At 37.7% G+C, this 22,401-nt stretch overlaps 1 protein-coding gene across 7 annotated transcripts in view; it reads left to right on the top strand.

The window, feature by feature from the left end:
- GTDC1 (glycosyltransferase like domain containing 1) overlaps positions 1 to 22,401 on the top strand; it is a 290,540-nt gene that overhangs the window by 23,118 nt on the left and 245,021 nt on the right. For 5 of the 7 annotated variants that reach the window (XM_073305410.1, XM_073305409.1, XM_073305403.1 and 2 more), the window contains exon 2: positions 16,014 to 16,082. The exons of the other annotated variants lie outside the window; for them this stretch is intronic. The gene's annotated coding sequence lies outside the window, so the exon portion shown is untranslated. The remainder of the gene's footprint in view (positions 1 to 16,013; positions 16,083 to 22,401) is intronic. 7 annotated transcript variants of the gene reach the window in all.

Below are 22,401 nucleotides of genomic sequence, written 5' to 3'. Positions count from 1 at the left end.
CAGATGACCAGTTTTTGTTGTTGATGTTCAGGATATTTTTCCTGTTTTATTTTTTAATTTTTTTTAAACTAACTCCAGTATTTATAAGACATATATCACCAGTTGGCTATCTAGGCTATCCCATAATAAGGACAGTGTGTTGTTGCATTGCTGCTAGAGTAGTATGGGCGAGAGATTGTGTCTCAGGAACTCTCCTCACTGCTTAGTGGAGGGAATGTACTGTGACAGCATATGCTGCTTGACACAGCAGTATAATTACACTATCAGGCACATTTAAGGGATGAAGCTCCTTCCTGCCCACTTGAATGAGCTGGGGACATAGTGGAGCCTGCTTCTTCTGCACTCTAAAAGCAGTGGTATAGTACACAATCAAAAGGGCAAACACAGGCGTGCTTCCTGCCCCCTCTAATCAATTGTGTGGGGTCGGCCATGAGCTGGTCCAGAGTATATTACCAGTTTAAATGGATAGCCGTGTGTGCTGTCCATTAAATAATAATGATTATCTGAACCTGTCCCCCCCCCCATCCATGGACCTGAATGCTGCCTTGTTCTCAGCACCTTTGGAGGTTTTAGATAAATGGGACTCAGATTGAAACCGTCGTGTCGTTTTGCTTTGTAAAACAAAATCCCCTATTAGTGTGCCCTTGAGAAATGAATGTTAGACATTCATTGTGCTCTGATTACCAACCTGCTATAATTACTCAATCTTTTAGAAAGCTGTTTTACCAATTTTTACCATGTCTTCATATTTGTTCTCTTTTTCTAGAATATCATTCAAGATTTAGGATGCTTCGGGGACTTAGGTCGCAAATGATTGGCTTTTAAATACTGATAACAAATATTCTTCATAGATTCAGAGTTTAAGGCCAGAAGGGACCACCAGGTCGTCTAGTCTGACCTCCTGTATAACACAGGCCACCAAGACCATCCAGTACTCACTCACTTCATCCAACAACCAAAATTTGACTAAAGTAATTTAGCCTATAGGAAATCAGTTTATGTACCACAGGCAGAGAATAGGAGGATCCAAGGTGCACCAGTGCCTGAGGCCCCCACAGTGACAGAAAAATGTTTTAGTGAGATATATCCAGATAATCCTGGCAAATGATCCATGACCCACATGCTGCAGAAGAAGGTGAAAACTCTACAAGATCGCTGCCAATTTGATTTGCGGGAGAAATTCTTTTTTGATCCCACATATGGTGATCAGTTAGCCCCTGAGCATGAGATCAAAAACCAGCCAGCCACACACCTGAGAGAGATTGTGCTTGGCCCTCCTCTTCCAAAGTCTCTTCTCCAGCCATGGGCATCCCTGATGCTTCAAAGGAAGGAGTTCCACCCTTCCCAAGAATATGTTGGGGAAGGGGAAAAAAACACTTCATGATCCATGCAGGTGATATTGATATTTTGGCAGCTTTTGCAGCAATCCTTCAGTCCTGCTTGATTGCATAACACTGTTGGACTAAAAGTAATACGTTTTTAGAAGTACTTTTTCCTTTATTGTTTGTCTTTTGTATTTTACTTAATTTGGACAGTAGAAAATTGACTAGCTACTGACTTTTGATTCTAGTCTGTTTCTGGGTAGTTTCTAGTTTTCACGTTGTAGTACAGCACTGCAGAGTTTGAGAAATGTTTAAGTCCCAAACTACATTAGAACCTCAAAGTTATGAACACCAGAATTACGGACTGACCGGTCAACCGGACACCATGGGAACTGGAAGTAAGCTATCAGGCAGCAGCAAAGACAGAAACAAACACCAGTAAGTACTGTACTATGCTTGTATTGCATCTTAAAGGTAGGCACATCTGGACTGCCTGTCCTCATCCCCTACTCCCCATGGCTCAGGGCAGTCGCAGGTAGGAGGTGATGAATGCTGTTTTCTCCTCTCTCTCCCCCCTGGCTGGGAGGAATCAAGCTTGGAGGCTCAGAGCTTCCAAGCTGCTACTGAGACCTGGCATGGAATGTACGCTGCTGGAGCTGGAGCTGGAGCCCAATCTCCTGCCTGCATGTTGCACTCTGGAGGAGCAGTTCAGTTTTAAAGGGTCATAGCCTGCACCGTGCGCCCACTGACACTGCGGTGCCCCAGAGTGCCTCGCTCATGATCCTTGCAGCCAGGTGGCAAGAACCGGCTGCCTATCCTCATCCCCACTCACTGGGCAACCTCTGCAGAGCTGTGAGCCACCGCTCCGAGAGTCCGCCCTGAGAAACATCCCATAATGGCTTCTTCAAAGTTACGAACGTTTCAGTGTTATGAACAACCTCCATTCTCGAGGAGTCCATAACTCTGAGTTTCTACTGTACTTAACATTGCTCTTTTTAAAAACTGCATTGAAATCCCAGTTCTGTCATGTTCCTGTGGTTTAAGGCTTATGTGAGCAATATTACCATGCCAACTTTTATAAACGGAAATGTGTTTAGATCATAAAATCCAATCATAACTGGAGTTCCAGGTGGTTCATCTTTAGGACCTGTCTTGTTTTTAATTTGTTTAGCTCCATTGGCTATTATTTCCAAATCTGGGTTGAAGTGTCACAATTATGCTAATGATAGCAGTTTTGTTGCTCTGTTAATAAATAAAGAAGTGCTGTGGGTATTCCATTGTTTAAATGCTGTTTGAATATCTGGGAATAGATGTCCGTACATTTCTTGTGATTGAACTTCAGCATATCTTAGGTGCTAACTATTGAGCCTCAGGCTATTAAGTGTGCCAAATTTTTACTTGGATACTGGGTCCAGAAATTATTTCACCAAAACACGTGACTCGTTACCTTGGAGTTTTTAAGGTTTCTACATAATTGCACAATGATGATGTTGCCTATGTGTTTAGGGCTGCATTTGCTATCTGAAAAAGTTGTTACATAGTTGTTCTTGCCAGGGGAGTTTAGTGCTGCAGTTACGAGCCATATCATGTTCAAAACTAGGTTTATTGTAGTTCTGTCGTGATAGACTATATTAAAACTTAGCTTGATTGGTCACTATAAACTTAAAAGGTTGCAGAAGTTTAACTTGATAAAAAAATCATATTACTGCTATGTTAGAATCTAGCCAATTCATGCTAATGACTGGGAGACAGATAACAAATGACTGAAATTTGCCAGTTAAAAAAGAATAATAAAAAGAAAATCCATTACAAAATGCATAGTATTCATTTATTTAAAAGATACAATTTAGTTCAATTATTGATACTACTTCAGTGTATTCTAGTAAATACACCACTGTCCTCCCATCTCTCTCAGCTTCACCCTCTTCCCACCAACAACTCTGTTTTGTACCTGTTTCCTCCCAACTCATTTGTTACGATATATAAACTTAACCCTAGAACTGATGAATGCATTGACCTCATTGGGGCGCCACATGTAGCCATCATTGTGGGATCTACTCTGCATCCCCTAAATGTTAACAAACTCAAGAGGCAATCAAAGGGGAAGATATATTTCAAAGGTGAGGAAGCCCTCATCGAGACTGGTTTACCCCCCCCCCCCCAGGTCCTTAATATTAAACCACTGAGAACGGTAAAGACCAAAGGTGATAGAGACAAGAACTACTTTTTTTTTTTGGTCCAGGGGCCTCAATTTTACTGAACATTTAGCTATCTTCTAAAAGCTCTATTGCCTGCCCCTTAATATTGACTGTTTTCATTAATACATTTTAGCTCTAGAACTCACATAGCCAGTAAATAATAGATCTTGTTCATCATGAGTGTATTTTTAAGACTTTTGGATGAACTTTTCATGTTGATCTCGCTTTTGTTTTTTCTACTGTTTTACTTTTTAGGATTGAGTATTTTACATTGTGGTGATCCAGTGATGCCAATAGTCCTGAATTCTGTAAAGCACGTAAGCATATGCTTGAATTTAAGCACATGAGTAGTCCCCACCAATGGCAGTGTTTCTTAGATGAGTCAGACTACTTGTGCTTAAAAGTAAGTATGTGCTTAAGTGATTTGCTGGATCATAGCCTATACTGATAAAATTTGATTTATATAGACCTTATTTTTCTCAAAATATGACTTTTCAATCTTTTATCTTTAGCAGTCTTATTCCGAAGTATGTAAATCTCAATATTTCAATTGCACCATATTGCAGGGTTGTTGTTGTTGTTGTTTTGCAAACTTACTAAAGTATGTCGTGTGTGTGTGTACAAAATTATCTCAAAACTGCATTGTAATAAAGTCCAGTACCTATGGCATACTAAGGTGCTGTGAAGTGTTTGTAGAACACAGTGTAAACCGTCTAGCTCATAAAATATCACTCAATGTCTTGAGGGAGTCGGATACAGTTTTAGTCTTGCACTCAAGAGATGGCACTGAAGAAAACTTCACAAGAACTCACTACCTTAAGCTACTGCTCCAGTGGAAACATGTTGGATTCATTTCTAGGAAATGATCAATACACCAACATTTTTGCACCAAAAAGTATACTAATTTAGGGTCAGACTGTTATGTTTACTCACATTAACTAGTACCTTGCACAAGGAGTAATCCACACAAGTCAATAGGACCACTTATAAGGTTGAAGAAGTCTCAGTGTGAGTAAAGCTACCACACTCTAGCCTTTATGGAAGCATTTTAGTTGGAATATGTGATACCTTATTTAATTACCTGTTTTCTGTTTAGAGTCATATTAAAAAAAACATTCTGACTACATCAGGAGGGTAGCTAGTACAGCGCTTTTTCTTTTAATAATACTCAGAACTTACTGTATATAACATTTTACAAACATTGCCATAGTTAAGTATTTTTGTCTCCCTAAACCTGGAATCCCAATGTGCCGCACAATCACCATCTCCTTTTTTTCAAATTCCTCTTTAAAACATACTTCTTGCTGATGATAACTATTAGTAGAGAAACAACAACTACAATAAAACCATGGAAGGAATAAGACATATGACTGACTTTGCTGCTTTGTCGCACTGATTTTTTTGTTGCCTCCCTGCCCTCCGCTTTGCAAGATATCTACCTAGATTGTAAGTTCTTCAAGACAGGGAATTCTCATTTTATGTGTCTATAAACCACTGACCATATTAATGCTGTACAAATAATAACAAAAATGTAATCCTAATTTCACTGAAGAGTGGCCGAGAGGGGTCTTGATTTGCCTGAGGCCATAGAGGGATTTGAAGTCAGATCCAGGATTAAAACTCATGTTCCTGGCTCCAAAGTCAGGATTTAGACCACAAGACACTCCTACTCTCCCCTATTTTATGTTGCTTTCTAATGATACTTTTTAAAGTACGTTCATAAAACCCTGTACTGCAGATGCTTGATACCTGGCATAATGCTTACTACCATAATTAGTCTGATTGAAGTTTTTTTGCAGCTGCAAAAAATGTACATGCAACCACTAGAAACCCAAAACTTTAAGCTGTTGTGTGATGCAAGTTAGACTGATTTTTGTGCAGATGAAAGTTAGATCCTCATGCTTGAAAATCTAGTTTAAGGATTCTACAGTTGGCTACTGATTTTTAATGTTACTGAAAACTGTTCCCCAATTAGAGAATATCTGTTCTCAAATTTTCTGTGAATTATCAGATGAACGCAAAATCATATTTCCTTTTTTGAGATAGATATCACTGCTGTCTTTATAGGTAAAGGTGTGTTTCACATGTACATGCAGATTACGCTTTAATACTTCTTGAATCTGCTTTCAGTGTACTGAGATTTTTCAACGTAGTGGTTACAAAAATTTTGCTAATGCGCAGTTTCATACTGCGAGTTATATGCGTAATATTGTGTCCAGTGGGATTCTGTATTGCAAAATTTGCATAGTTATAGTTCTAGTGACATCGTATCTCACATGAAGAACCCAGAGACCTGATACAATATCAGTAAAACTGTCTCCTAAGTATGATTCAAACAGTTTTATTAGCAACATATGGGGTATGAAGGAGCCACAGAGGGTAGTTTTGAGTGTAAGGGTGCTGGACTCTCTTTTTCAGCATGTAATTATATCAGTTCTCTTGTATGGCATTATTTGTTGCTGCTCTGGGATTGCTGAAAAATAACTACTAATATGGTGATACAAAGGATCAGAATAAATTATAATTGTTGACTTTGCAAGAAATTCGTTGGCAAAAAGGCTTACTTTCCCAAGCTCAGTTGTCAGTTCTGCTTTTAGCTTTGTATCTAAGCCATATACACAAAAATAATGTTTTCGTGGAAGTCTTAGGTTTTACTGGCATTCTGACTCTCTTGCATAATAGATATTCCTCTGAATTGCAAAAAAGTAAGTCAGAGATTTCAATTGGCAATATGGTTATTTTTCTTTTTTTATCTCTGCTCTTTGCTAGCCATTTAAGGCTAGGAACAGGCTATTTGTGTAATTGGTAACTAGTTATCGAGTGTTTTTATTGCTGGAATAGAACACATTTCTCAGTATCAAAAATGAGTTCTCTTCCGATAATCAGTTCGTCATTTTAAAACAGTTGTTTTGACATTAAATCCTAGCAACAGTACAAACTGAGGATTTTATTAGTAGTATTTTTAATAATAATTTATTCTTAAATGTTAATATCTCGTGGTGTAGTGAAAAATGGCAGAAGTTAAGGTGTTTAATGTTTTTGCTATCCACTAACTGGCTTCTGAAGTCGCAGCACAATATGTTCGTTTAAAAGGAGTAGTATGTTGACTGCTGCCCTAGTAATGCTTTAAAATATTTGTGTATTTAAGCACTGTGGGTCAGATTATGCCTCTATGTAGAAAAACTTGCACAGGGGCTAGGGAATTCCCTGAGATTCTGCTCACAGTATTCCCTCTGAATTCTTCCTTCATGGCATTTGGCTTCATTGCAGAATAACTGTGGGGTCAGCTCACAAACCCTCATGCATCCCTAAGAGATCTGTGGAGAACTGTGACATTCTCCAGGGTACAATCTAGACTGATGGGCAGCTGTGTCCCCTCAATTCTCCAACCTGGGGTGCCTTTTACACTGCTTCACTGTGAGAGCAACCACTCCTGATCTGCTCAGACATCGCCCCCAGCATGTAAATCACTCCCAGCTATGTATGAATGTTGTAGACAGCCACCCATGAATTACAGTGTGGGGAACACTAGCAAACTCCCAAAGTCCCCCCAGAAATGTGTCTTGTACTACTCAGCACCCTCCTGGAGAATACAAGCTCATATGAAGTCCGTCATTTCGTTAATAGAAAATGATATGCACAAATCTTATCTCAAATGGAGTTTCCCAAACACTTCAATCCAAACACACACTAGTTTAGATAAAACAATAAAATAAGTTTATTAACTACAGAAACATAGATTTTAAGTGATTACAAGTAAGGAGGCAGAAAAGTCAGAATAGGTTACGAAGAAATTAAAGGTAAAATGCAAACTAATAGGTAGCTTAACAAACTAAGTGATATCAAAGCAAAAGTTTCTCTCACCCCAGTCTTACTAGCAGTCTTACTGGCTGGAATCCTTCCAGGCAGGACCTCTCCTCAATTTGTGTTAATTTCCTTGTCATTCAGGTGTTGTTGATGCCATGAGAAGAGATGAATGAGAGAGAGATTTTGCAGCTTCTGTTCTCTTTTCTTATAGTTCTCTTTTTCTTTGAAAATAATCTCAGCTGAGGTTCAGAAGATAGCCTGTCTGTGGAGATGGGAACCTCCAACTGTTTGTTACCAAGATGTAAATTTCTTGCCCACACCCTTTTTCCTGACAAAGAATGGCTTCTTAACCAGGTGATAGTCCATTTATTTTCATTGACACCTGGCTGAGGCATCAGTTTGTCTTCTGTCTCTGAGGAACTGGTTTGTGGCTGTTTCCCCAGATTTAGAATATGTTTTAGTAACATCATACGATAGAATCTTATAACTTTACATACAGTGTCAGCACACCCATTTTACCATGACAATAATGATCAGTAAAGTATGAGTTTTCAAATGATATCTTACAAGGCATACTTTGTACAAAATCTATTATAGTTTTGTAAAAGGGGTGAGCATAGGGATACAGACTGTCACAATGACATAGGGCTACCCATGCAGAGGCACTGAATCTGAGACACCTGCCTCCTCCCTAATGGTTATTAGAGAAACACCCTCAGTTTCTGCTCTGGGAATTCATTTTAAGAGTGTCCCCCAGCATTGAAGGATTTCCTCAGCAAAGTCAACACAGTTTTTGGTTGTATTAACTTTCCTCTAGTGTTTCTACTAGATGCCAGGAGCAGGTTGTGCATCCTCCCCACTCAGTACTCCAGTCTCAATCTCAGCTTGCCCATGTGAAGATTTCCAGATGCATAGAGTCATTACATTGCCACTGTGTTAAGTAAATAAAGACACAACATCTGTTTTCTAATTGGAAAGTGAACAGATCCCAACTTTTAGTCACATAAATATCATAACCTCTGTGTTACCCAGCATGTATTGTCCCAAGGCTACCATCCAGTATAGTAAAGCTGTGCATCTTCAAAATGTATTTATTTAAAAAATAAACAAAACTTAAAATTGTTGTGGCCTCACAATAACAAAAAATATACAGTTTTGATGCAATTTCACTTACATGCTTTGTTTTTTTCTACATTTTGCTTTTCTGTTTCTGTTTAAGCAGACTGCAGGGTTTTTGTAAATTTCATTTTACTGCCTATCCACAAGATGGAAGCAGGTGAGAAGAGCTTGTGAAAAAGGCAATACAGATATGCACTTGCAATACATGACACAGTTGATATTTCATACTTTTGGTCTACCAACCTTGCACATCCCTTTAACTTGTATAAGATAAAAGTTTTATATGTTTGTAAAGTTTTATATAATTAAATTTAAAAAACCTATTAAAGACTAAAACTGAATATCAGAAACAAAAAAAAATCTCAATAGCAGGGAGAATTACACTGAGAAATTGTACACTTCTTAGTTTCTACATGTTGCACTGCTTTATAGCCTCTCTCTTTAAACTTTGAACAATTTTATAATCTGGGTAGCTATTTACAGAGAGGTTATTGCTATTGTAGTTCAAGTTGTGGCTTAAAATATTTATATTCTCAAGCTTATTTTTTTATGAAAGGATATATCCCCCGAGGTATAATAATGCTGTTAATACTTTCCACTGAGGGCTGGTCTACACCAGAAAATTAGATCGAACCAGCTACATCGTTCGGGGTGTGAAAATTCCACAACCCTTAAGTTAGTTTAACTACGTCACTAAGTCCTAGTGTAGACAGTGCTAGGTTGATGGAAGAGTTCTTGAACTGGCCAGAGACAGACAACCCCTAGGATTCAGAGGAGAGGGGAAGTCCTGCTCCCCCTGGGACACATAGGGAGATTATGCCCACGTGGCATCCATTGGCTAGACTATGGATGGGAGGGAAGACTTGATTGCCTCACTCGCTGTGTATGGAGCCATTGGGGCACACAGCAGTTATTCTCCAATGGCTGTTGACTTGTGCTCCCTACCCTGTGATGAAGGTATAGTTTGAACGGCATTTCTAGGATGTTGTGGGTCTGACTAAATCACCACAGTTGGGTATCAGGATTTTTTTTTTTTAACCTTGGCACTAGATTGGCAAGGTGTTCAATGGGTTTTCTCACCTTTCTAGCAGCACTCTGAGCCCCAGTTTTAGGTTAATAAGGAGTAAGGACGGAAATTAAAAGTTGTAAGATTATAAGTGAGGTTTGTAATTTCATCACAGCTTGCAGCCCAAATCCAGTGTGGGCAAGAGGCTCAAAAGGGCCAGCTCCCAGAGATAAGCATGAGTGATGAACCCAAGAGATGACTGGTAGACCTAATGGCCCGGGGTGCTGGAACAGTTTGTATAGTGGGGGTTCTGAGAGCAATTGAACCAAACTGTAAATCCTGTATATGATGGAAAACACTTAAAGCCAGGCAGTGCAGCAGCAGCCCTAGTTCCAGCACTTATTTAATGGCCTATAGGAAGGAGGGGAAACCTTAATTTTTTGAAAACTGAGATGGTCTTCATGCATACCCTCATTCCCCCTTGTTGAGACAGAATCAGAGGACTCAGAGGTGGGCTGAATCCTAGGAGGTAGGCTGAATCCTAGTGGCTAGGCTGAATGGGGCAATCCTGAGTATTGGTTATTTGGCATGGAGGCCATTTAACACCATTCTGGACCCAAGTAAATACTTGGTATTTTTTGGTGGGGAGAAATTAACCTCTCTCCTCTAAAGTTTAATAAAACTGTGGCTTTCTGCTTTAAAATCTGTCCCTATGTCAGTGTTTCTTTGTGCATATCCTGATCAAGATGAAGTGTTCAGATTTTGTGAATTTTATGTGCATATATTTGCAATGTGTGTAACCCAAATTTCTCACAGTATTTTGATGAAAGCCTAGAAATTATTTTCCCCAAAGCAGTGGACATTCTCAGGGAGCTAAAAAGCTACTTCACTGGTAATATTTGTACAACAGCTAGGGTTATCTCTCTGACTCCAAGAAAAGCTTAGAACTCCACATTTAACAGCTTCTGTAGATCTCACACATAGTTTTTACGTATAGCATATTTATAAATGCTATGCAGCTTATGTTGACATACTTTCATTTCATTTTGACATCCTAATTGACCTTCAGCATTTGATTCAGCCCATCAGGACTATACTGACCTTGTATATATAAAATCTTGTAAAATAAAATAGCTTAAGAGTTTTTAGGAAGTACATGAAATGGAATATGGAATGTTAACTGAGACATTTGTGTAGTACATTATGAAATGATCAAGACCTTAAAAGTCTATATTAGAAATAGACCAGCACAACTAATATTAACTTCTTTATAGATTGAACAATTTTCTGCTAATATATTTTAAATCTAATTTTGTGGAATAGTTTAGCTGTTTTGAAACACACCTTCCTCAGAAATGAGACAAAAATAATAATCCTCCAACACTTAATCTGGCATGCTAGGTCATGTAAATATACAAAATGCACACAAATCTTGTGGTTCTAAGAAAAAAAAGGGGGTTTTGATAATTTACAATTTTGCCTTGATGTGATTAATCAAGGACATTATGCCATGCCATAACTAGTGTAGGAAAATCTGTCTGATCTGATTCTTCCCAGTGACAATGTGTCATAATGTGAAATAGCAAAGCCAAATATGAAAAAAGGAAATTGTTAACATGCAGTGTTTTTAAAAGTCCAGTTTGTGAACATGCTATTTTTTTTCTTTTTTAGGGTTCAGTGTTTCATACTTTTGGTAATTAATTTCATGCTTAAGAAAATATCCACACAGTATAGTGTCTGCAGATTTATAGGTAGTATTTTATTTATGATCAGCAACGGGTAGGTTTAAGATGATTTTGGCACATAGATGTATCACAAATTCTGCAGATGATATAGGCAGTAGCAGAAGGAACTATCTTCCAAATAATTTAATAAAACCAAGTCAGGCACACTCAAATAATGTAAATAGCCAAGTGGTTAAATTTATTATTTAGTTCATAATTAATATTTTAAATAATTCATATACCCAACTAAATTTTCACTTCTGCTATGTTGTTAATAAGATGTGAGTTTTACTATATATAAAACCCCCCAACCCTTATGGAATCATCAAAATATACACATGCCTTACTGAGTAACTGTATTATTATTATTATTTATTATTACTGTTTCCTTCTCCTTATCTCCCCTTCCTCCCCATTTTTTTAGGGTGACCAGATGTCCCAATTTTATAGGGACAGTCCTTATTTGGGGCTTTTTCTTATATAGGCACCTATTACCCCACACCCCCTGTCCCAATTTTTTACACTTGCTGTCTGGTCTCCCTACACTTTTTGATCAGTTTCTTTCCCTCATTTCTTGTGTCCTGTCAAAATTGTAAGCTCTCTGGGGAGGGACAAAGTACAAAAACCTTAGGGTGCTTTGGTAGCACAAAATATCCTTAAAACAGGACCTAAATGGTCAGCTGCCATTTTCACTGACAGAGAAAAATCTCTAGGTGGCATAGAGCTGATGGTGATCAGTTCTGTTCCATTCTTTTCACAGGCCCTGCTCTTAGGGTCTGCCAAGGGAGGTGCTTGACATGAGTGTATTTAAAAAAAATTAAAAACAGATCAAATACATTTACAGTATTGATGAAACAAAATATTACATGCAGTACACTTTTTACCATAACTGTTTAACCCTTCTTACACAGATATGAAAGTCAATGAGATTTAGGCTCCCAAGTCCCTAAATTACTTTCGAAAATTGGTTGTAGGTTCCTAGTCACTTAGTCACTTTTGAAAATGTTACCTATCATGTTTAGTTTCATACAGTGCAAACCACGATTAAACAATCTGCTATGAAATATTACCATGTGGAGCACAATAACTAATATACTAGTGATAGACATGGCTGGTTTATATGAACAGAGACAGGGTAGCTTGGGGTCATCTCCTTCCTTGCTAATGACCAGCTTCCTCTTCCTTGTGTATTTTTGAAACACTCATTCTGGTAGGTTTCAGAGTAGCAGCCGTGTTAGTCTGTATTCTCAAAAAGAAAAGGAGTACTTGTGGCACTTTAGAGATTAACAAATTTATTTGATCATAAGCTTTCGTGGCTCCTTTTCATTCTGGTAGATAATCCTACTTACCTGCAACCCTGATAATGTTGTGAACTTTCCCTCATGAGGCTCAGTTAATTGATAAGCTCAAATCTCCTATTTTTCATGATATCTCTTTGACATGCTGTGCTTTATTGTTGGAGGAATGCATTCCATTAGGCAACTCTGTAACTTCATAATATCTCATACAAAGCACTTGATACCTGTCATCTGGTAAATAAGTACATAATTATTTGTTATAGAGGTTCTCTAAAAGACAAGTGAGAAGTTATGCTTTTTTCTGCCTATCCATGTCTTTACATTTACTGGTTCATGCTTTCCAGCAGATCAAATGTTCTGTGGTAAATGCTGACTGAGATTGGTTTCTCAAGTATATAAAGCATAGTGTGTTTTAGCTGATAATCAATAATTCTATAAAATACTGTGCTGATTTTGCATTCAATTCTGAAGTGCATGGTCACATAACTGCAGATGGTCACCACCCACAGATCATAATTATAATGTCCTTGTTCAGATGGGCCCAAGGCAACGAGAGGTATGCATTGGTCCATATTTTACAATTCTGCCTGGCCTAAACTTCCATGCCTTTGTGTACTACCCAGACTATTACTGACATTTCTTTCCAGAATAAAATTTCAAAAATAAAATCTTTTAATCTTGTGTTCCTTTTCTATATAAGTGAAAGGCAATGTGGTATAGTGCAATCAAGATAGAATTTTAGGAACTGAGGAATTCATGGGTTCTAATACCGGCCGTGTCATTGGCTTACTGTAAGGGTAAGCCACTTCACCATTCTATGCCTGGTACTGAATTTCCTATCTTTAATAATACTCACCCGCCTACTTCACAGAAATGTTGGGTCGATTAATTACAGTTTGTATAGTACTTTGAACATATACAGCATCGTATAGTATTTGATAAATACTATTATTATGAGTGGTTTCAGAGTAGTAGCCGTGTTAGTCTGTATTTGTAAAAAGAAAAGGAGTACTTGTGGCACCTAGAGACTAACAAATTTATTTGAGCATAAGCTTTCGTGAGCTACAGCTCACTTCATCGAGCGTAATTTCTAAAACTTCTGAATTTGTACATGTGAGTGATCTGTATATTTAAACCCCTTTGTGCAAAGGGTACACAAGTAAATGCTAAGATCATATTTTTAAAGTGAATCTATTTTGTTTTTAACATTTGCTTAAAATCTAATGGAAACCTTGTGTTATGAAGAAAGTATAGCTCAAACAGGAAAGTACAAAAGGAAGAACACACAAGTCCTGGTCAGCTATTTTAGCTTTTAAGTTATAGGTTTTTGTTATCTAACAAATGATTAACATATATTTCTTTTAAAACTTATGGGAAAAGCATATTTTTCATTTGTTTATGCTGTCTTTGTGCAAGCAGAGTAAGAGAATGTGTTTGAGTGCCAGAAGTAAGGAGTACAAATAGTTTTGAATCATGTGGTTGCAGTCTCAAGAGTACTTTTGAGAGTGAAACTAGAACACATTTTAGCATTTCCATCTGCATACCTGTAATTTGCATCATCTCTAAAAAGAAGGCATTTACCACACGCTTGTAAGGCGTATATCGAAAGTGCATGCAGCAAATGTCATGCTGCTCTTTGGTTTTGGAAGAGGCTGAGGTGTGGGGGAAGATTTGTTTAATTTTTTCAAAGAGGTGTAACACGGGCTTTCCCCATTTCAAAGTAAAGGCAGATGTAAAAGAAGTGTTGGTGCTTTATAGACACTTGTGTATGTATATGTATGTTTATATATAGGCTTGTACACTATGTTCTTTTTCAGGTTTTTCTGACAATTTTAATTTGAATAGTATCCACTGGAAATTTAAGATGATTCTGGTAAACAATTATTAATTTTAGGTGATTTCCAGTATGTCAGCTCATTAAATCACTGTTTTGACACACCTTTTTAAGAAATATTTCTCATATGTTTGAGGACAAATCAGATGTAGCTATATCAAATATTTTCCTAGGAAAGAGAGCTACAGAAGTGTTGGCCAGAATTTCTAATTGGGGTAACAACCCCTCAGAGCCCTCAAGCTCATTAGGGCCCAGATCCAGCAAAGCTTTTATGCACATGTAAATTTAAGAATGTGAATTTTCCCATTGATTTCAATAGGACTGCTCATGTGCTTACAGTTATACATGTGTTTAAGTGCTTTTCTGGATCAGGGTCTATGCTGGCAATAGAGTGGAATGGGGGATTGCACAAAGGAATCTTATCTGGATCTGGGAGAGGCTAATTTGGCTTTTTTATTTATATACAGACAGATGAAGGTGAATAGCCTGTGACTTAGAACAGTATATTTAATGTCTCACAAGAGTTGTCCAGAGCTTAGTGAGCTTGTGAGGATTCCCTAGATTGTTTCCCGGCCACTATCTTCCTGTCAGTGACACCAGACAACCCACCAGTGTCATTTATTTAATCAGCCAGAGAGGTCAAAGAGGTGAAGTAGACTCTCCCCTAAAAACATGCAGTCTCAGCAGAGCTCTTACCTACTATTAGCCTGCAGAGTGAGAGACCAGAAATAGAACCAGAATCTGCAGCATGGTGGTTCTAAAGCACTATAACTGGTTCACTAGGCAATGCTGTTCATCTTGTATTAGGGTGGAATTTTGCATCTGGAAGGAGGAGGCCTAAATAGGAAAGGAGTTTTGAAATTGTGACTTTAAGGAACCTCCTTTTACCACACCATTTGAACCATATCTGGGTTGAAAGAAGCTGAAGTCTTCTTAAACTCATGATGTGAAAAAACCTTCACACCAGTAAACAGCTATCAACAACATTATTTTGCATTTTTATGGTTTAATTTGTCTTCTTGTTTTTAAGGGATGCAGCACTATTAAACAGTTAATGAACGCTAACTGTATAGTCTAAAGTGGCAAGATCCCAGCAAATTCTCATTCGTTGGTGTTTGGCTTTTTTTATAGTACACTTATTTATTGGCAACTGGAATATATATATTCTTAGTGAAACTGTCAGTGTGAAAATGAAGCTATCATTGTAAAACTGACAGTTTTGACAATAAGAACTCCCCTTCAATATTTGAAGCCTGCTGTACTCCCCATAGAAATTGAAACCATAAACATTGTATGGAGTCCGATGAATTGCTAAGATCCCAACATAAATTTTAAGAAAAAGAACATCTTTTTGATATAGCTGCATGAGTGTCTCTTTGTTGACTTTCTTTGAAATAGTGCACAAAAGAGGAGCTACATATATTTTGGTAACATCAGGATGGAGAACCCCGTACACTTCCATTACCATGAATGGAGCAGAAGAACACAAACCATGTATACTTTGGCCCAAATCTTGCAAACACTTGGGCATCTGCAGGCTCAGGGCCTATATTTGTTAAAATAGGAGGTTTCTGGTTTGGCTAGGTTTGTCCCAGGCTAACTGTTCAGCAAGCGATTTTCCCATAAAAAATCCATGATTGTGTATTTCTGTTCATTTAATAAATTTGGTGGGAAAATTAAATGTCTTCAATTTTCTTTTTAATAGAAAACCAGAAGTGGAAGAAAATGAAGTATTTTTGTGTTCATGCTTTGCATACACCAAAACTGAAACAAAGTAAGGAAGTTCACATTTTGTTTGTTAATTCAGACTTACTGTTTCAGGTGAACATGATCCATCTCAAAGCTGTGTTAATGGGATCAAAATGGCTATTTACACTTACTAGCAAAAAGGGAAGGAGTACTTGTGGCACCTTAGAGACTAAACAATTTATTAGAGCATAAGCTTTTGTGAGCTACAGCTCACTTCATCGGGTGCATACAGTGGAAAATATAGTGGGAAGATTTTATATACACAGAGAACATGGAACAATGTGTGTTACCATACAGACTGTAACAAGAGTGACCAGGAAAGGTGAGCTGTTACCAGCTGGAGAGCGGGGCCGGGGGTGTGTGTGTGTGGGTGTGGGTGTGCGTGTGAACCTTTTGTCGTGATAATCAAGGTGGGTCATTTCCAGCACTATACAAGAACAGTAGGAGGGGAAATAAACAAGGGGAAATAGTTTTACTTTGTGTAATAACCCCTCCACTCCCAGTCTTTATTCAAGCCTAAGTTAATTGTATCCAGTTTGCAAATTAATTCCAATTCAGCAGTCTCTCGTTGGAGTCTGTTTTTGAAGTTTTTTTGCTGAAGAATTGCCACTTTTAGGTCTGTAATCGAGTGACCAAAGAGATTGACGTGTTCTCCGACTGTTTTTTGAATGTTACAATTCTTGACGTCTGATTTGTGTCCATTAATTCTTTTACATAGAGACTGTCCAGTTTGGCCAATGTACATGGCAGAGGGGCATTGCTGGCACATGATGGCATATATCACATTGGTAGATGCACAGGTAAATGAAGTGGCAATTCTTCAACAAAAAAACTTCAAAAACAGACTCCAAGGAGAGACTGCTGAATTGGAATTACTTTGCAAACTGGATACGATTAACTTAGGCTTGAATAAAGACTAGGAGTGGATGGGTCATTACACAAAGTAAAACTATTTCCCCTTGTTTATTTACCCTCCTACTGTTCTTGTAAAGTGCTGGAAATGGCCCACCTTGATTATCACTACAAAAGGTTCACCCCACCCCCTAACCCCCCACCACGCTCTCCTGCTGGTAATTGCTCACCTTTCCTGGTCACTCTTGTTACAGTCTGTATGGTAACGCCCATTGTTTCATGCTCTCTGTGTATATAAAATCTCCCCACTATATTTTCCATTCTATGCATCCGATGAAGTGAGCTGTTGCTCACGAAAGCTTATGCTCTAATAAATTGTTGGTCTCTAATGTGCCACAAGTACTCCTTTTCTTTTTACAGGTACAGACTAACTTGACTTCTACTCTGAAACCTAGCAAAAAGGGATGACTGAGTCTTACAGATGTTTTTCTTATGTGGTGTTTAACTTAATTAAATTAGATGTCTGTTTAAATTGTATTTTGTAGTCACATTATACTGAATCATTGAAATCAAAGTAGCTAGATTATGGTTTCCTTCTAAGCATCTCTGCCTTTATAAAATTTACATAATATTCCCAAGTCTAAGTGTCAACTGCCTACTACATTTACTCACATGTGCAACGGTTGGTAATTGTGCTCAGTCTAGTCCACTGAAACTCAAAAACCATTTTTGGTTCTTTGTAAGGCCTGTGCCATTAGGACCCTGCATCTGTGTAAAGAGATCCAGTGTTAATAGAAAAAAATTACATTTATGGAAAAATATTCCAAACCTGTTTCTGAAATCCCTCTGAATCACTCTGCATTTCAGTTAAACAGTTTACCAGAGAATTTCAGCACAATAAGCAAGAGAACATTCTTTTTAGTCCTGTTTCTGCAAGTTTTATATTAACAGCACCCAGAAAATACATGCACTTTATGGAGTGTCAAAGATGCAGCAGACTTAGAACCTACTGCTTGTACTCTATCACAGACAAAGAAATTGTACCTTGACTTAGAAAGCTTGGGCCACATCCTGCAATACTTACTTACACATATGAATAATTTTATGTGAGTATTCTTACTGAGTTCAGTGAGACTATTTATCTCCATAATGTTACATTAATAAATGTTTGTCGATAGGGGCACTGGTATATATGACATTGTACAAACATATTCTAATCTTGTAAAACCTTATGCATGTTCGTAGTCCCACTAAAGCCACTCATGCAAGTAGGACCATTGAAATCCTTGCTTGTGTGAATGAGGACTTTTCACCTAAGTAATAGCTTCCATGATTGGTCATAGTTATCCATACTCACTCACATCTCTGTGTTACCTTGTTTTCACACTGCAGAATGAGTAAGAACAGGTCAGGCTGTATCCGAGGAAGATAGACTGAAATTAAAGCTACATATGTTTTCTGATCCTTCCAATGCAAAAGCTATTTGCTGATGAGCTAATGCTGTTTACAGAACATCTCTACTGCTTTTTTATGTTATATTTTTACAATAATATCTATGTCAACTTCTGAAAGTCATTGTTAAAGGGGCACTGGCTGAAAACTACATGGAAAAATGTTTCCTATCTCTAAATAGTTCTTATTTTAATCAGCAGTCTTTTGAACCTGTGAATCTAAATGACAAAAACTGTAATCATTCAGTGAGGAAATAGTTAATAATAAAAAAGCTTTGCAAAATAATATCTCAGGAGCTTGTTGGTTTTGCTCAGGAAGTTTGCATTTCTTGAGTTTATGCTACCTCATTATTTCTAATATTGAAACTACAGTTTACCAGTCACACGAACCTTTTAAATCAAGAAATGAGCATATGGTTTATTAGCTTAAAAATTGAGTATTTTATATGGAAAATATCCCGTTAGACTTATTGGGCCACTTCTGCTTTCACTTAAATTGGTGTAAATCTGAGGTAACTTGTATGAAGTCAGTGAAATTAGTCCAGGTTTGTACTAGTGAAATTGAGAGCCGGATTGTTTAGCCATTACCTCAGAAAGTAATTTATAACTATAGTCAAAATACATGACTGCTAAATCTTAAGGTTTTTAAAAAAATGTTATTTGTATATCTAATAAATCTGATTCCTAAAATAAATACAAAGATGAAAATTCATTTTAATAACTACCAGCAATTAAAATCTGTATTTTAATTTAGTAACTTCTCGGAGTATTTGGATTGATTTTCTGAAAACTAAGAACAGTGAAAATAAAAACATCTTGGTCGGGCAGCAACAAAAGGATTCTGTGAACCAAAGTTAGGGATATTTTAGTTCCTTACATTGATATTGGACATACTGCTTATGACTATAGCATCTCAAACGGTAATCACATCTGATCATAAACTGAATAGGCATGTGCTTGGTCAATTCTTGGTTAGGAGACCTCGAAGAAAACCCTGCTTGCTACTGGAAGTGGTGGTGGTGGTTTGATATATGGCATTCTTCTGTCCTGGATCACTTCTGAATCAGTTTTCAGAGGAACAGCCGTGTTAGTCTGTATTCGCAAAAAGAAAAGGAGTACTTGTGGCACCTTAGAGACTAACCAATTTATTTGAGCATGAGCTTTCGTGAGCTACAGCTCACTTCATCAGATGTTTACTGTGGAAACTGCAGCAGACTTTATATACACACAGAAATCATGAAACAATACCTCCTCCCACCCCACTGTCCTGCTGGTAATAGCTTATCTAAAGTGATCAACAGGTGGGCCATTTCCAGCACAAATCCAGGTTTTCTCACCCTCCACCCCCCCACACAAATTCACTCTCCTGCTGGTGCTAGCCCATCCAAAGTGACAACTCTTTACATAATCAAGTCGGGCTATTTCTCTGCAGTGCGTTAATGGTCATTGTAGCGCTAAAGGTGCTGTCTTCCTGATGAGACATAAGCCCAAAGTCTTGACTATTTGTAGCCACTAAGCTCAAAGCTCCTATGATGCCTTTGAGCAAGTGAACCTTATTTGTTGGACATATTCTAATTTGGGTAATTCCTACATGAAAATTCCCTCTGCAGTTTCAAAATGATATTCTTCTTCAATTCCTGTCTTAATCTGCTGATGACTGAAGTCAATGAGACTAAGCATGATAGCACATTTTTGCAGGATTAAGACTATAGTTTATAAAGTGCTTGAGATGGAGGAGAGATTATGAGGCAAGATTAATAAGACCTCAGCTTGGAAAAGAGACGACTAAGGGGGGATATGATAGAGGTCTATAAAATCACGATTGATGTGGAGAAAGTAAATAAGGAAGTGTTATTTACTCTTAATCATTACAGAAGAATTAGGGGTTACCAAATGGAATTAATAGGCAGCAGGAACAAACAAACAAAAGGAAGTAATTCTTCACACAACGTACAGTCAACCTGTGGAATTCTTTGCCAGAGGATCCAGAGTAACAGCCGTGTTAGTCTGTATTCACAAAAAGAAAAGGAGTACTTGTGGCACCTTAGAGACTGACCAATTTATTTGAGCATAAGCTTTTGTGAGCTACAATGCATCCGATGAAGTGAGCTGTAGCTCACGAAAGCTTATGCTCAAATAAATTGGTTAGTCTCTAAGGTGCCACAAGTACTCCTTTTCTTTTTGCCAGAGGATGTTGTGAAGGCCACATCTATAACAGGGTTAAAAAAAGAACTAGATAAATTCATGGAGGATAGGTCCATCTATAGCTATTAGCCAGGATGGGCAGGGATGGAGTCCCTAGCCTCTGTTTGCCAGAAGCTGGGAATGGGTGTTCTGTTGATTCCCTCTGGGGCACCTGGCATTGGCCACTGTTGGAAGACAGTATATTGGGCTAGATGGACCTTTGGTTTGAGCCAGTAGGGCTTTTCTTATGTTTTGATGGATCTTTCTGGGTCTAAAATGTTAGGGGATGAAAGCTGTTTAAATTGTTTTTGGCTCAGATTCTCAGCCTAGGTTTAATTGTCTTTGCACTGTTCCAGTAGTGCAAAGGAGACTTAACACTGCCCCAGAGTGGCAACTGGGGACTTCCCTGTCGCATCCCATGGTGGCCTAAAGTTAACGTAGGAGACAGGCTGAAACCATGCTCTGTGCTCCAGCCAGTGGGCTTGTTATTCAGGGACCATTTCTGTTGGCATAATTTAGAGCAACTACTAGGCTCTTCTAAATCATGCTGGGAATCAGGGCATTAGCAAAATGGCATATTTTTTCTTCCTCCCTCCATCCAGGTTCTGTACTGAGCCCCGCTTAGCCAGATCCAGTAACATGGCCCATATTTTTTGTATGTATCAGAGAAGAAACATTTAACATCAGTATAAAACTATTCACTAGACTGAAGTATTTAGTAATTACAAAGCATTATAGTATTTAGAGAAATTTGTTTTATGGAAATTGCACAAACAACCCAATAAAAGAAAACCACACGACCAAACAAAGTCCCTGAGACCCCCAAAATCAGTTTTTTAATAGCATCAGTATAAAAATATATGTATTGAAATGGTGAGTTAATATTGTTTTCTAAACAGACATCAAGTTACTAGCTTGGATAATACTGCAAAATCTAAGATTGAAACTGTTTGCCATAACAAGATATTATTAATTACATATGCCTTCTTTTTATCTGATGTTTAGAAACTATAAATATTTTCATTAAAAAACTCTCTCTGCAATAAGTATCACCATTACAATTTAATTTGTCTTTTAGATATAATTTGATACTATTCATGTGTATGCCATATACAGTTTCCCAACTGCTGTTTCCTTTTTAGCAACATCTTTCAGAAGTTACAGTGCATTTCTTTCTGAATATAAAGCAGTTTGGTATACCAGAAATGCTTTAGAGTATATCAGCAAGTCGTTATAGTGGAAGTCTTTGAGAGGCAATACATTAGGCAAAAAGCAGCAATAGAGATACCTATAGTGAAAAACATACGTGCCCTTAAGCAAAGTACAATAATTAGTTGCTCTTATTCCCATGCCCACTGTCCCAAGTGTTGATATTTATGAAAGGCAAAGATCACTGCAATACCATCTCAAGTTCTGCTCTGTTGGAGTTGTTTATGCTCATTCAATTTTTAATGTACCTATAAGATGTTTTGATGAGGGCATTTAGCCCAAAGGGGTTTGCATCACACTTCCAGTGATTTAAACACAAAAATAAGGTTGATTCTTCAGAATATTTTAAGTGCTAACTTCCATTACAATATTAATCATAAACATTAACAAACTGTTTATCGAAAAATAATTTCATATTTCAGTCACTAAATGGGTTCTTGGTTGTTTCATGTTGATAGGATACTGGTCAGTAAAAGTAGTGAAGTACCTGATGTCAAGATAGCCTGCAGTGGTAGACGTTGCTCACATCTTGTGGGTACCTGATATGCTACTTATTTCATAGAGATTCAGGTCATTTGTTTTCTATTTCAGTTGACAGAAGATATCTGACTAGAATAGACATATTTCCTGAACATTTCATGTGATGTG

Source organism: Lepidochelys kempii, chromosome 11, assembly GCF_965140265.1.
Source record: "Lepidochelys kempii isolate rLepKem1 chromosome 11, rLepKem1.hap2, whole genome shotgun sequence".
Classification (NCBI taxonomy): Eukaryota; Metazoa; Chordata; order Testudines; family Cheloniidae; genus Lepidochelys; species Lepidochelys kempii.
Note: the sequence above shows the minus strand (reverse complement) of the source record. Positions and strands in the feature narration are given on the sequence as shown.